The following is a 16,757-nucleotide window of genomic DNA, read 5'->3' as shown; positions in this document are numbered from 1 at the left end:
TTCATTTTATAACATAATATTTTACTAATAGGTACTAAATATTCATTAAATAGACATTAAATATTCTTTTGACATTTTAAGAGTAGAAATAATTTGAGGGTAAATATGTCTGCTTTATTTAGGTATTCAGAAATAATGTTTAATGTAAAAAAATATAAAAACATTATTGTAAATGTTATAGGATGATGACATGGGTAAGGGCCCTTGAACAAAATAAATAAGAATGTTTCTTGTTTCAGTTAGATCTCAGTTATTTTCTCAGTCTACTTGTAGTCTATTAAAGTTTTTCTCCCCCTAATTGCTCTACTTGTGAATAATAAGGCTACTGTAGTTAGCTTTAAAAATGCTAAAAATTAATGCCTTAGTTCTCCCATTAAGATTGATACTTAGCCTTTACAACCTCACTTACTGAAAGTTAAATCTTTATCAAGATGAATCATGCATTTGACATTTATGTTTTCAGAAATGTTAACAGAAAATTGATATAATACTGATAATAATGATGACATTAAATCATATTTATACGCTTTGTTCATCCTAAATCTTTAAACGTTTTATAAAATTAGAAACTTTTTTCATTAAACTGGATAAAGACAGTGCATTTTCAAATTATATAATGCAAAGTATTACCAAAAGAACACTTGTAAATTTCTGGAGGTAATGACTTTAGAAGGAACCGTTTTTCGTATTCTATCACAATTAACCTTCACAGAGTTAAGTACCATGAGACTCCGCCCTCATGGAGTTTGCTCAGAAACTCTAAGAGGCAGGGATTAATGGCATTTCTTTGGCAATAAGGGAATTGAGAGACAGAGATTTTTATCTCTCCCAATATTATACAGTTAGCAACAGAATTTGGATTCAAACTCAGTCCTCAGGCTTACATTTGCTGTATAATTTTAAACAGGCAAAATAAGCCTCTCATTGTCTCCATTTCCTATGATCCATTTTCCTGACTTACCTGTAAATTTTCTCTAATAACTAGAGACAAAGCCAGTACATTGGTGATGGCAGTGGCTGTCTGGAGAGCGGCTGCGAAAACGCTGGCTGCAGCAGGGGAGCTGTGACTGGGGTTGAGTGCTCCTGGGAGGCGGTGGGAGCTGGGAACAGGAGGAAGCCCCGCCACCTTCCAAGTTGGAGTGGTGGGAGCCCCGCTCTCCTAAGCACAGCTGCAGCTGCCGAACCATGACTGCAGACCCAGGTACATTTGCACCATTGGGGCGGGAACCCCCACAACGCCCACAGGCTTGAAAGTGCTCCTGCTGGTTGGCCTCTCCCCACTCCCAGTGCCCACACCCATTTTGGAGCAAAGTTGTGGACGAGTCCAAGGTGCTTTCACAATGCGACCAGATGTGGAGGTGCTTGGTGCAGCACTGACACAGTCCCCTGCTGCCTCGGTCCCCTCTAGACATTGGGTGCTCATGAGCAGAGGAGGGAGGCCAAGAGGGGGCTAAGGGCAGCTCAGCTTGTGTCTGCATGTGCCTCTTGGCATGAACAGCCTGGGCGCCATGGGCACAGTGGACAGCAGGTCATGGCAGCGGGAGGCAGACACGCTCCCTGGTGGAAAGGGGCAGGTGCCCGGTGAAACCCCACCTTCAGGCCAGGAACTGCCTGAGGCCTGGGGCCTGGGCTGCCAGTTCGTCAAACTAGAGTAAGAACTTATGGTGCTTTTTCCAGGGCCACATATGGCCACTCATGGACCAATCAACATGCACTTCCTCCCCTCTGAACCCCATAAAAACCCGGGCTCAGCCAGACTCAGGCAGATGATGGGACGACCTGACTGCAAAGAGGAGCTACCCACTGTGGGTCTCCTCTCTTCTGAGAGCTAGACACGCGTCAGGACGACTTGCCTGCAGAAAGGAGCTACCCACTGCAGATCTCTCTGAGCTGTCCTGTAGCTCAATAAAGCATCTCTCCACCTTGCTAACCCTCCAATTGTCCATGTACCTCATTCTTTCTGGATGCAGAACAAGAACTCAGGATCCCCTTAACTGGGGGACTGAAAGAGCTGTAACACCAAACAAGGCTGAAACATGCCCTTTACTTGCCTCATTGCAGGAGGTGAGAGGAAGAGAAAAGAGAAAGGGAGAAGAGCTGTGACCCTTCAAAAGTCCAGACCTAGGAGTTCCCCGAGTCAGGACTATGACACCTTCTTTGGGGCTCTGTAGTTCGTGGTATCTCTAAGCTTCCAGGCACCACTGCATTCTCTGGTGCCAGCTGTGGAAGCTGCTTGTGGTATGCCTGGTCCACCCACAGACTTGCAGGGAGCCAGAGTCCGTGCAGGCTCCTGGATCTGCCAGCCCAGCTGTAGCCAGCATGCCTGGCTCTATGCCAAGGCCGGACCCAGTGCTTGCTCACTCATGCACCCCTCACTGTTTTGCTCCTGGTTCACCCTTGGCAGACGTGGGATCCAGGCTAGTAGCGTGAACCACCCACAGCCTGCCGGTCCTAGTGGGCCAAATGAGCCCAGTGGCCGTGATCAAAACTCAGGCAGGGGTGCCACTGGCCACAGAGGTTTCCGGCTGGCGAAATGACACTCATGTTGCTGCCTTTATCACATTTACATACAATATGTGGATTTCAAAAACATTCTCAAAAATTTTGAGGAAATATAATTATAAAATTGCACAATTGTATAATATAAAATGTTTTGTACATGTGTTTTCCTGCATTAAGTATTCTACAAGATTGAAGTAGTCATCAATATTGAATGAATTAATTATACTGATAAAGTTTTATTTAATTTCTGAATGCTGATATTTAGACACAAAGACTTTTAAAGACTATATTCTAATAGGATGGATATTCCACTGGCGAATGTAATGATAGTATACATAGTACAGAATTTTCAGAAGTCTGGTGAATTGACAATTACCACATACTTTAAAAAATCTGTATGTTGCTATACCTAGGATATACTCTTCATCATATGTTCACCAGTGTAACCTAAATCTACTTTTAGTCCCACTCTTTTAGGAGTATGGGGGTAGGGTTTACATGTGTGATTCCTTTTCTGAAATGAATTTGGGTTTTCTCAAACAAAAACTTAACTGAACTAGATGTAAGAAGTCTTACATTCAGTTCTTACTCTATTCTGTTACTAAGTGTCTGTGCAACTGTAGAAAACACACTAATTCTCTTTAAGATTAGTTTCTAATTTTGGACAATGAAAAGACTGAATTATGTGATCTCTAAAGCTGTAAGTCTAATTAATCTACTTTACTTGTGCCATTCTGTGTTCCTTTTAATTATTACTTATATGAATTCCATTTAAATAGATATTTGCTGTGAAAGAAACATATAAATGAATAACTCAAGTAGGAACAAAAGCCCAAACCCATTTGAAATATTTATCCATATTTTAAAATTTCAATATATCTATATTTATATCTATATTCATACATGTATAGCTTCTGCATTTTTTCAGCATAAATATAATTATATGATATATTTTATTCTTTGGCCTATTTATTAACTTATCAATTTTTCTTGGATAACTTTATTTATTTATAAATATGTAAAAATACAGATTATTTTTGCCATATACAAAGTATTTTACTGTGTGAAACATCCTTGCTCTCATTTCACTTTTCTATGCTTTGTATCTCTTTTTAGTGATTACTTGAAATTTGTATGACATTTAATATTAAATTGAATACCCTACAAAAGCAATGAAAAATAACTGCTTCCGTTTGATCAGACTTCTCTTACCTAAAATGTTCTTTTTCCCATATAATGTATTTAATCATACATTATATCTCCCAAATTAATCATTGTTTAGATATTTTTAGTACAGCTAATGCTTGTTTAAATTTATTTATGTATTTACTATTGCTCTCATTATTTAACTATTGTATCTCAGTCACTCCCTTATTTGGTTGCTTAAGTAAAAATTTATTAATGGTGAAGACCCTCAGTAGTTTCCTCAAAATAATTTTAATTTATCCTTGTCCTTTACTGAGTTGAAAAGCACATATAATTCTGGGCTAATGGTGGTTTCTGTCAGCATTCTAATAATGCACTGTGCTGTATTCTCTATTCTTGTTTCAGATCAGTTTGCATTCTATCTGTTTTCTCCCTTTGAAAAAAGGAGTGTTTACTCCAGGTATCCTCCCCATTTTATTTTGACTAATGAGAGGCAGACAACTTTTCACTTTAATTTGCAGACCATCAATGTTATGGAATCCATATTCAAGGTACCTTATCCACACTTGATACTAACATAGTTATTGAGATCCTGGACTTTAAGGTGATGTGTAATGGAATAAGACATCATATCCAAGATCTCAAGGCAAGACTGAGTGCAACTTACATGGGCTGCTTATGTGAATCATCATGGCCAGAGTTTCTCCACAACATCTGCCATTCTGTATGCTCTGACTTTGTCACACCTCCTGGAAGGTCTGTATTTGCTCTCTCAAAAATCTGAATGAACCCAGTGATAGGTCTGCTCATTAGAATACAGAAAAAAGTGATACTCAGGCTTTTAATTCCTACCTTTTTGAAAACCAACTTCCAACTAAGAAAAGCTACTACTCCAAACCTGCCATGCTGTGAAAATTAAAATTCCAAGCAAGATGGGCACCAAGAGACCAATGAGCACGAAAGTAATGTAAAGAGGCCATGTTCCAAGTGCATGGCCTTCCATTCACATTTGGCCAAGTTGATCACACATGGTTCAGATTTAGGCTGATGGCACAGTGGTTCATGATTCCACTGAACCCTTCCCAAATTCCTGATGCAGAAAATCTTGAATAGAATAAAAACATTAGACTACTAAGTTTTGAGTAGTTGGTTATGGAACAATAGACATTGCAAGTGTCTATTATTCATGATTTCTGGCTCTGTTTACAAAGTTTATATAAAAACTTGAGTATCAGAGTGGTTCTGTAGATATGAAATAGATCAACTGGAATTTCAAACCAGGTCTGACTAACTTTAAACTTTGTGATCCTCTCACAGCGATTACATATTTTCAGGCCACATATAAAAAATGAGAGTGATAGGAGCACCCACACTAATCCTAATTAAAAATTAGAATTTTTAATTTGTCAGCTTAGGGGATTTTCAGCTTATTTTTTTCATACATTTATTTATTTTTTCCGTAAGTAAAAAATGCCAGGCACTGGTCTACATACTACATATTTAATGTGGACTGAAATAGATATAACCTAGTCCTAATAGAACATATACTTTAGTAAGAGAGATTTATATCAATAAAAGAATTACCCAAATAATCCATGTGATTAAGTAAAATTATTATAATTAAAATTGAGAAATGAAATGAAATTCAATCATTTATCAATCACTGGTACAAAAATTATTATTTAAGACTTACTGTGTGCCCAATTTTATTTAAATGTTGAGTATAAAATAATGGCAAACGAGATTCAGTTTTTTTGGTCAAAAAATTATTTTACTGCATTGGAAAAACAGAAATATGTAAGAAAAGCATAACATTATAATATTGTTTGAAAATATTGTATAGAGACTTAGTCTGTTTAATAGCTTGGTTGGGAAAGTAATTCTTGAGGAAGTGAACTGGAGCTCATAAATGAAGTTAGGTTGGAATAAATCAGGGTGAGTTGCTATCCCTAGGCATCCCCAAGCTTGCCCAGGGGCTGTAAGTGTTCCCAGGACATGATACTTTCACTGCTGAGAAAGCGCAAGTACTGGAAAAACCGGGGAAAACTAGTCACTTCAAAATAAACTAAATATAAATATGGAAATATATATTCCTAATAAACAGCACTTAAAAAGCCTTGAGGTTGAAAGGGAAAAAGACACGTTCTAGAAGGAGAAACAGGGGCTTTAAGATAAGTTTCTTCAAATAACCAATTATGCTAAAATTGTTTATGAAATAACCATTCTTTATCACTGATTTCATATGCCATTTTTATTGTATAATAAATATTTTGGTTGACCAGGGTTGGTTTTTTTTGGTAATTTTGGGAGAAATTTGTTCATCTATTTCTGTGTCAATACTAATCATATGTAAATGTTGTAGAAATAATTATAGGTAAAAATTCATATGCAAATCAATAATTGTGATGTAAGTGAAAGTATAAAAATAGATAAGTATTATAGTTTTTCTTTGAAAATGCTGCTAGAGTTTTCTAGCATTGGAGAAAAAATCAAAATTAAGCTATTTTAAGTATGCTTTGGTTTAAATATGCCACTAAATCATCATAATTTGTACATATCTATTTAATTTTTGACCTCCTTGTTTTCTAACTAGGTCATAAAAGGATTCAAACCAATAAGAGATAAGCCCTCAGATCTTACATAGAAATATTGGAAGATAGAAACCATTTAGAAACACATTTGCTTCAGATAAACATGAATAGAAAGGATGAATTCTCCAGGAGAGCTGGAAATCATCAGAGAGAAGGAATAAGGCTTCTGCCAAGAACATTTGCTAGCTTGTAAGACTCTAAAGTTCAACATTTTCTGATGATTTTTTTTCTAACAACCATGGAATCAAAATTTAGGATTGAGCATTACCAAATTATACACAGTATGTGTGTGAGATAATGCCTTAGGGCTGAGTTGTACTGAGATTGTATGATTTTACCCTATATAGAAACAAAAAATTCAAAGAATATTAGTATACTGTTAGTTTTAGGACATTCTGAATATTTCATATAACGGTTTTCCTGCTGAAAGGAGTAAATGATAAATTTAGTGAAAACGATAAGTTAACAGCAACAAGAGACATTTACTCTTCAAATTCTTTCGGTAAATTCATTTTGCTTTCTGATCATAATTTAAACTAGCTGAAACCTGATTTAGCTTTGGTCAAGGTTGAATCTTTACACACTCCTGAAAGAATGTGGTTTATTAGGCACTTGATCTTTCCTTCCTGCTTAGAATGTATTTTTTTCTGATTTAAAGAGGAAAATTTTTAGCCACTGGGGATCATGAGGCTGATCATTATATCAAAGTATTTCAGAGTTGCTGGATAAGTGATTGCCTGGTGTTAGAAGATACTTTAACGCATTGTCAGAAACCAACCATTTTATAATGACTTGTTTAAAAATTGCTGTTGTTCTTGAGTGTTTGACATTTGACAAGTATTTATTTCAGGAAAATTAGCAGGAAGCAAACCTCAAAAGCACATGGTGTGTTTTTCTGTTTGCAATAATTTTTTTCTTAGACAGTCTTCAGATATTTTTCAATTCCTACAAAAACCCAGTAATTTATTGTAAACATTACATGTGCTTGTATTGGAATAATAAGAGTTGGATAGTGTGTTATCCCAAACAACATATCAAACAAAATATGTGATACACAAAGATACTGTTTTGACTGTTTCTTAGTTTTCCTTGTTGTGGTTGCATTGACATCATTTTTCCTTCATACAGTTTTTTTGTAAAAGTCTTCTTTTTGTTTGTGTTAATAGTAAAATTGAAAGGAAGAGAGATTTCCAATAAATCTTTTGTCCCAACACATGCATAGCCTCCTCCATTATCAACATCTCTCACTAGAGTGACAGATTTGTTACAGTTGGTCAGTCTACAGTGACACATCATAACTACCCCCAATCCATAGTTTACATTAGGGTTCAGTCTTGGTGTTGTACATTTTATGAGTTTAGACAAATGTATGACACGTGTCCACCATTATAGTATCATTCAGAGTATTTTCACTGCCCTAAAAATCCTCTGTACTCTGCCTATTCATCCGCCCCTCCCATTCCTGGCAATCACTGATCACAATTACCAATATTAAAAATGAAACAAAGATCATCAATACAGATCTTACACAAATAAATGAATTATAAGGCAATATTATGAAGAACTTTATGTCAACTGATTTGAAAATGTAACAAAATAGAGAAATTTCTATAAAAATATAATTTAAATAAACCCTATACCAGAGCACAATATAAAAGAGAAAATCAGAAGAGTCCTATATCCATTTAGGAATTTGATTAAAAAAATAAAAAAGCTTCTTCACAAATAAAACCGTAGGTTTAGATAATCTTACTGGTGACTGCAGGCTAGCTTTAACAATGTAATTAATCATACTTACAGGATAAAAATGAGAGGCAATATGATTTTTATATGAGTTGCAGAGAAAGCATTTGACAAAATTCAGCACTTATTCATGAGAAATACTCATCAAACTTTTAACAGAACAAAACTTACCTAATTTTACAAAAGGTTTCCACAATAACCTACATTTATCATCATGCTTGGTAAAATATGTACCGCTTTCTTACTAAGATCAGGAAAAAGGCAGATGTATACTCTTACCACTGTTATTAAGCATTGTATTGTGAATATTAATGATTACAATGAGGCAAACAAAAATTCTATTGATAAAGAAAAAGAATAAACTGTCCCTTTTTTGAAGATGTCATAACAGTTTGTGTAGATAATTTTACAATTTCTACAAAACAAATATTAAAACTAATTGGTGAATTTATCAAGGTTTCAGGAAACAATATGAATATAATATAATCAATTTTATTTTTATATATGAGCAGTAAACAACAGGTGTTTTAAACTGACAAAATCCATTTAATATAGCATAAAAACATAGCATACAAAGCCTAGATCAAGTAAAGATGTTCAAAACTTATAAATTGAAAGTAACAAGTCAACTATTTTCTAAACCAACAAAAATATAGTTCATCCTAGATAGCAAAATGCGACCTTAATAAATTATTCATTGGTTCTACCTGGAGCTAGATCTTTTTATGTGCTACATGTTACTACCTAGAACAAGAATTGAATTTTTGAAGAGCCTATATAATTTTCAAGTTTAATTAGTTTAAATTTAATAAAATATCCAAAACTATATATAAAATTTTAAATTATTCTATCAATATAGTTGTCTTGTAGCCATTATGATTTGATATGCTGTCATCACTGAAAACTTTTGAAAGTATTGATGTGGAAGGATTGGAGAGGCTTCAAATATGACATTTGCAGCTGTCAGTTACCAACACTGTACAGAATGGAGGAATAATTTTTCTCCTTGATCTCCTTGAGATGCTCTTCAGATAACACAATTTTCAAAATACGAAATTATTTCAAAATATTGATTTATCAAGAAATAAAATTAAGCTAAAAATATATTCATGACAATCATTCTAACCCTCTGCTTTCTTTGAAAATAAGTGACTTTAATTATAGTGTCAATAATAAAAAAAGAGTTCACCACTGGAAATATATAATAGTCTGAAGTAAATGTGAAAGAAAGAGTATCATTTTGACATGTTTATCATAGCATGAAACAGCATAAAAACAATAGTGCAGATGTTTGCATTTGAGATTCTACAATAGAGGCAGGCATAATTTGATGATAATTTAATGTGGTAATTAGATGAAACTAAGTATATTAGATGCAAAAATGTGATTGTATAACATTATGTAATAAATAAAAGTGTGAATATTTAAACTAAATTATTGTATATGTGCAACATTTGTATTTTTTGTATTCAGAAACCTCATTAAAAGGTACATGCATTAATATAATAATCTCAAAATTAATAAAATTTTCTGGAGAACAGAAGCTATGAGATTTTTGTTTGTGTAGCCCCCTCAGCACCAAGCAGAGTTCTAATGTAATTTTTGTTGTAGACAATAATACAATATCTTGTTACAGACAATAAATGCATGTGCACAGAGTCAAGTATAAAATATATTTGTAATTTATAATGCTAAAGGTTTAAAAAGATATATAAAAAGTAGGAGGTTTTCAAAATAAAGGCATTATGTTTACTTGAAAAATCATTGTTTATAGAAAAAGGTGATATAATTATAGTGATAGCCCCATGCCCTAATTGTTTATTCCTGTCTTCCATTAAAATAATTGGCCTTGATGATTTAATGTATCATTCGTTAACCGAAAAAGGAAGGGATAATCTCTGGAAGCACAGTGGATGGAGATAGGGCAGCGTATTGGAAAACTTTACTTAATAGGAAAAACTGTCTGCTAGGGACATAATAAGCCAGAGAGAGCATTGCTTGCATCCTCTCAACAACAGCAACCAGGACAATCTGCACATCTACAGGCATTCCTGAATCAATCAGAGCAATTAACTAACCCAAAACAAAAGGAAAAACAAAGACCTTGAAGAAGAAATAAACATGGGCACTTGTTTACCTGAAACAGATGCAGTCAGACATTGGTAAAAACTCAACTAACATTGTTAAGATAATGGAAAATGCACAGTGTAGGCTTTTGAGAGAATATGGAATTCCTGGGGTCATGGATGTTAAGGAAATTTCACACCCACGTGTTGAGTTGAAATAGGCATGGTGGGAATACCTCACCATGGAAAAGGGTAGATTTATTTTTCTGTTGTTTAGACTTAAGAAAATGACAGATAAAATGTTGATAATGTAGATTAAACTTAAAAGTATATTGTGTCAGTAGCCATTACTTGACGACTAAAACAAAACTGAGAAAATACACTTTCACTGTTTATAAAAACACTGTCAAATTCAGTAATGAAATCAATCAGGTCATTGATAAATGAATGAAGTTTTAACATAGCATTGTGGTTTCACTTTTGATTGACTTTTTAGTGTAAATGAAAACATCAACCTACATTCATGTTGGAACTAAACCTAATCAAACCAAAGTTTTCATACTAATGAGACTGTGGTAAAAACTGATGAAAGCATTCTGTGAGACTCAGTTGGCTATATGAAAAGATTATATATTTTATTATCAATTGTGATTGATATATCCTTTATATCAGTAAAATGTATAATGAAGTTCTGTGCACGTACATATAAATACATTTATTTGAGTGGTGTGTTAGTTTGTTTCTGTGCTGCTAATAAAGACATACCTGAGACTGGGTAATTTATAACGAAAAAGTTTAACGGACTCATAGTTCCATGTGGCTGGGGAGGCCTCAAAATCATGGCGGAAGACAAAAGGCACATCTTACATGGCGGCAGATGATAGAGAAAATGAGAACTAAGATAAAAAGGGAAACTCCTTGTGAAATCATCAGATCTCATGAGACTTAATCATTACCGTGAGAACAGTATGGGGGAAACCGCCCCATGACTCAATTGTCTCCCACTGGGTCTTCCCGTAATACATGGGAATTAAGGGAACTACAGACCAAAATGATATTTGGATGGGGACGCAACCAAACCATACCAGGTGAGATAGGAGTGACTGTTAGTCATGTATGAGTAGCACTATTGGCTATATACCATAATTTACCTATACATTCTGTTGCTAGTGAATATTTGGGTTGTTACAATTTTTTACCATTTTTCAGGGATCTAAAATATTGCACATGTTCCTGTTGTCAAACTTTTCAGTAAAAGTGAAGATAGTAAGTATTTTAGCTTTGCTGGCCATCTAGTTTCTGTCACTACTATTCAAATCTATGATTGTGTGAGAAAAAGCCATAGACAATGGATGAATGAGTGGGAGCTGAATCTGGCCCATTAGCATCGATGTACCAACTCCTGATCTTGGGTAACTGGGAAAACATTGCTGGGCATGTGTATTCACTTCCTCAGCTACTGTAACAAAGTACCACAAAATATGTGACTTAAATAATAGAAATGTGTTGTCATACATTTCTGGAGACTGGAAGTCCAATATGAAGGCAGAGATAGGATTGATTCCTTCTGAGGACTGTGAGGAAAGCATCTGCTCCAGTCCTTTCTCCTTGGCTTGTAGACAGTTATCTTCTCCCTATCTCTTTACATCATCATCCCTCTACCTATGGCTGTGTCCAAATTTCCCCTTCTTATAAGAGCCCCTGTGAAATGAATTAGAGTCTCACCCAATTGACCTTATTTTATTTTAATTACCACTATAAAGACCATGTCTCCAAATAAGCTTATATTCTGAGGTAATTGGGCATAGAATTTCAACATAAGGATTTTGGAAGACACAATTCAACTCACAACAGTGTTAAAACATTCAAACATACAAGAAAACCAAAAATCATTTTAAAAGTGACAAGCAATATTTACACTTTTAAAAGGAATAGTTCTTTGCCAGAACTTAACATTTTCAGACCTCTTAAGTTTCTTCATAGTCGTGGATAAAAATGGTAACTTATCAAAGTTTTAATTCACACTTTCTCAATTACTAGTAACAGTGAACATAGTTGATCAGCTTTTATATATGTATGTATTCAGTTTTTTTCTGTTTTTCTGAAGTTTCTGCTATTGACTTTGATGGAAGGTTTATGTTAACAAAAGAAACAAATGTTTGTAGGCATTACATGTTATCTTTACTTTTCTTCTCAACTTAAAAATTGAAATTTTTACTCTACCTTTGAATTCGTTAGTGATATTCTCCTGACTCCTAACATTCAAAATAAAACAGAAAAGTATTTCTTTCTAAATAACTATTAATAACAAATATTCCCTTCTACAAAGATGTTATATTTGCCCATTTTTATTTCTTGATACCGATACAAGGTATTAGAGGTGTTTTCCTTTTCTAAATTCCACTACTGCTTGTATTCCAATTCCTGGATTTTGACTAGTTTATGTATTTAATCCCAAGCTATTACTGGGTTTTTCTATTAAAATTTCAAAATTTATATTTAAGTATTATACTAGTATATTCTCTACTATATTATCATCCAACATAACATACAATATCACTTTTATTGTATGTTCAATTGTTTGTATGAATGTACAATATCTGTACACCCAGTTTATGAAAACCGCCTGTATTTTTCATATCACCCGTATGGAAATATTTGTTAAAATTAGCTATTGTAATTTTCAAAAGTAAGGGTATGGGCCAAACGGCTAGGAGTAAGTCTACCAGCAAGTTTATGCATTTTAAAAATAAATATTACTAGTATCTAACAGAAGGTGATGTGGTTGGGATTAAATGAGTTACAATATGAAGAAATGTGTCTGACAGTAAACACCAGCAACATTTTATTATTGTCATTAATTGTTTTTTCTTTCTTCAAATATAAACCATTGAATTTAAATTTTTTGAGTCCTTCAATATCCACTTTTCTTTTTTTTATCACATCAGATGAATGAAATCTTGAGTGAGTTTAGTATATAAGTGACTATCTGTTTATTTTCCTATGCTTTGCATCTTCTTCTGGGAGTGCACTGGAGTATATAATAAATATAATGTTGATCTCAGTCCTTTTTTTCTTCAACTTATGTTGTGTCTGCTCCATAGTCTAAGTTTTTAAGTTTGATTCATCTTTTTAAGTTAATTACTTTAAACAGTGATTATTCATTGCTGTACTTATTTGCTTGTTTAAGAAAATTTACTTAATTGTTTGATTAAATTGTCTCACCTGTACAGATTTTGAGACTTCTCTGGATACTTAAAAATTCACAGGTTGTGGGAAAAACAAATCAAACAAACAAACAAAATTTCAGGTTTTGTTTTAGTGGACTTGGTGTGGAGTCCTCCCTGATCCTAGTTCTCTCTAGAACCCATCAGGGCAGAGGTCCTCCCTTCAATCATAAACATAGATCATAAAAATTTAAGTCATTTTATAATGCCCACTGTTTTACTCAGTTCAGGTTGTGCATGCAATAAACTACTTAAGGTTTAAAGAACAGAAATTCCTTTCTCACAGTTTGAGAATTCTTACAAGCAGGAGTTCAGAATGAATGGGTTCTAGTGAAGGCCCTCTTTCAGATTGCAGACTGTTAACTTTTTCCTGTATCTCCATATGTCAGAGAGCAGAGAGAAAAAAGCAAACTCTCGAGTGTCTTTTTGTAATGGCCCTAATTCCATTTATGTTGACTCTACCCTGATGACCTAAACACCTTCTAAAGTCCCCACCTCTTACTACCATCACAATGGTTACTAGGATTTCAACATATGAATTTTGCTAGGACACAGATTATAGCATCATTCAATAACCATGCATCACAATCAATTAGACAAAGTCTTCATCAAAGCCTCAGAAGGTTTCATATTCTGAGATGGAGTGGTTCATATTTTTGTTATAAACTCTTTTTCTTCCTATGATTCTAATATCTTTTGGATAATAAATCTTGAATGTATATGAAATTGTAGATGAGTAATTTGTACTTAATTATTATTGATTTACAAAACATAAGAAAACAAATGATTGACATATTAGAACACAGTTTAACCCAAGGCAGTGGGCATCTGTTTATGAAAAACATTCTGTGAAAACTAAGATCGTTTCATCCTTCATCTTAACCAGACTGCAAGTAGTAACTAACAACTTTTATTTATGAAATTGAAAAAAATGCATCATGATTTTATATCACAGTATTAATTTATAAATCTTATTTATAATAGCTACAATATGGAAATTTGCTGAGTGAGAAGTAATGCTACTGAGCATAGGGGTTATTTGTGAAAAAAAAAAAAAATCCCGTCTCTACTAGAAAAAAAAAAAAAAAAAAAACTACCGGGCGAGGTGGTAGGCGCCTGTAGTCCCAGCTACTCGGGAAGCTGAGGCAGGAGAAAAGGGTGAACCCGGAGGTAGAGCTTGCAGTGAACTGAGATCCGGCCACTGCACTCCAGCCTGGGCAAAACAGCCAGATTCCGTCTCAAAAAAAAAAAATATATATATATATATATATATATTGCTTGCTTGCACTTTGAAGAAATTAACATAATGTATATAAAGCAAAAACATTGTCAAAGACTAATAGCTCACCTAGTCTCATGGAATGTCTTTTACAGAAGACTCAAAATATATTTGCTTGTTTAATTTTGTGCAACAAAAGTAGTTGTCATCTTGGCTACTGATGTCAAGAGTTTAGGACCAGAGGTGATATATTTACATGCTCACTGTGAACGGTAGGTGGGTATCAACGCTGCTGGCCTGCAACTATTCCCTTTACTGGTCCTTTTATTCCCTTGATTTCGGACACTTTCAAGGAAAGAAGACAAGACAGGTGACCCACTCTAATCTCTGGGTAAATTTTGAGGTGGAAGAGGCCTTGTCTATTGAATGTACTGAATAGGACTGCACCCAGCTAGGGATTACTTGTAGCAAAGAAACCCCAAATCTATGAGCCATAGCTTTTTGGTGAATGTCATATAAGCTATTACAAATAGTTTATCTAAACAGCAAAATTTTAAGATGCTGTTTGGATAAACTATTTGTAACAGCTTATATGAAGTCTCCCCAAACCACCCTCAGATTCAATAATTCACTAGGAAGATTTACAGAACTCACCAAAAACTGGTATACTGATAGTTAAAATTTATTACAAAAAAGAAAAAGAAAAAAGAAAGAAAAACCTCAGCCAAAGGAAGAGACACAAAAGGAAGAATCCAGAAGGGCTCCAAACATGGAGCTTCCAGATGCCTTCTCTGAATAGAGTCATAGACAGTATTAACTCCTGTTGGCCATGCCATATGACAATTTGCATAGAGTGTCTCAACCAGGGAAGCTTGCTGGAGCCTTCAGTGTTCAGAGGTTTTATTGGGGTTCAATCATACACCCTTGTGTGGCTGTGCTTTTATTTTCAGTCTGTCCTGTAAATCAGCTGATATGTTTAGTTCTCCAGTTCCTCCAGAAATCAGAAACGATACTGCATGGTCCAAAGCCCTCAGCATAAATCACATTGTTAGACTAACCAGTGGCCAAATTTCTAGGCAAAGAGCAGAACAGGACATTCCAAGGACCTAAAGATCATCTCAGAGCCAAGTAAAAAAGCCACGCCTTTTTAAGTGTAAGGTATTTCTTCATTACCCAGCTATGTAATTTCTAGATGCTAAAATGAACATGGGAATTCAAACGTTTTTCACTGTGTGTGCTAGCACCAGCAACCTCATTAAAGACATCATCTACTGTTCTGGGTCTGAAGTGCATACCCAACATGAGAAGGACAAACCTGGGGAACCACACTCAATAAACCAGACATCGTTTTACTTTGAGTGCTGGATTGCCCATATTCTTGAAATTAATAATAATGCTGTACACTTTGTAAAAATATCTGATTCATTTGGATTGGGTTTTACAATCATTCTATGTGTTGGGTCTCTGAAATTATATCTAACGTGAAAATGGTTAGGTCCAAACAGAAAGGAAGAGTTAAGAAAGCAAGAATATAAAAATCGAGACTACACAAGATATATAAATGCCTGGTTAGGGCAGGGCCAGTTGAGATGTGGTTTTTTAAAAAGTCTGACTTAATGACTCTGGTATGCATGTTGGTAAGGTTTGGATGTTTATCCCCTCCAAATCTCATGTTGAAATGTAATCTTCAGTGTTGGAGGTGGGGCCTGGTGGGAGGTGATTGGCTTATAGTGACAGATCGCTCATGAATGGTTTAGAACCATTCCCTTGGTGATCACCCTTTGGTGATCAGTTCACCAAGTTCTCAACCAGTTAATTTCCCCGAGATCTGGTTGTTTAAAAGTCTGGGAACTCCTCCTTCTCATTCTTTCTCCTGCTGTCACCATGTGACACAACTGCTTTGCCTTCTGTCGTGATTAAAAACTTCATGAGACTCTTGTCAGGAGCAGATCCCAGCACCATGTTTCCCATACAGTCTGTAAAACTGTCAGCCAATTAAATCTCTTTTTTAAAAACTAAGTTGCTGAGCCTCAGGTATTTCTTTATAGCAACACAAAAGGCCTAACACAAATCTTATACCCCAAATTGAGAACTTTTACAATAAATCTTCCTTATGCACAGCTTTATTCCTGTCTCTATGTCTCCATATCTCTATATCTCCATATCCTTATATCTCCTATCTATCTATCTATCTATCTATCTATCTATCTATCTGCCTACCTACCTATCATCTCTATCTATGTAATCTATTTAACAATATTAA

Source organism: Trachypithecus francoisi, unplaced genomic scaffold, assembly GCF_009764315.1.
Source record: "Trachypithecus francoisi isolate TF-2019V2 unplaced genomic scaffold, Tfra_2.0 Lachesis_group13, whole genome shotgun sequence".
NCBI lineage: Eukaryota > Metazoa > Chordata > Mammalia > Primates > Cercopithecidae > Trachypithecus > Trachypithecus francoisi.
This window is presented reverse-complemented; position numbering follows the sequence as displayed.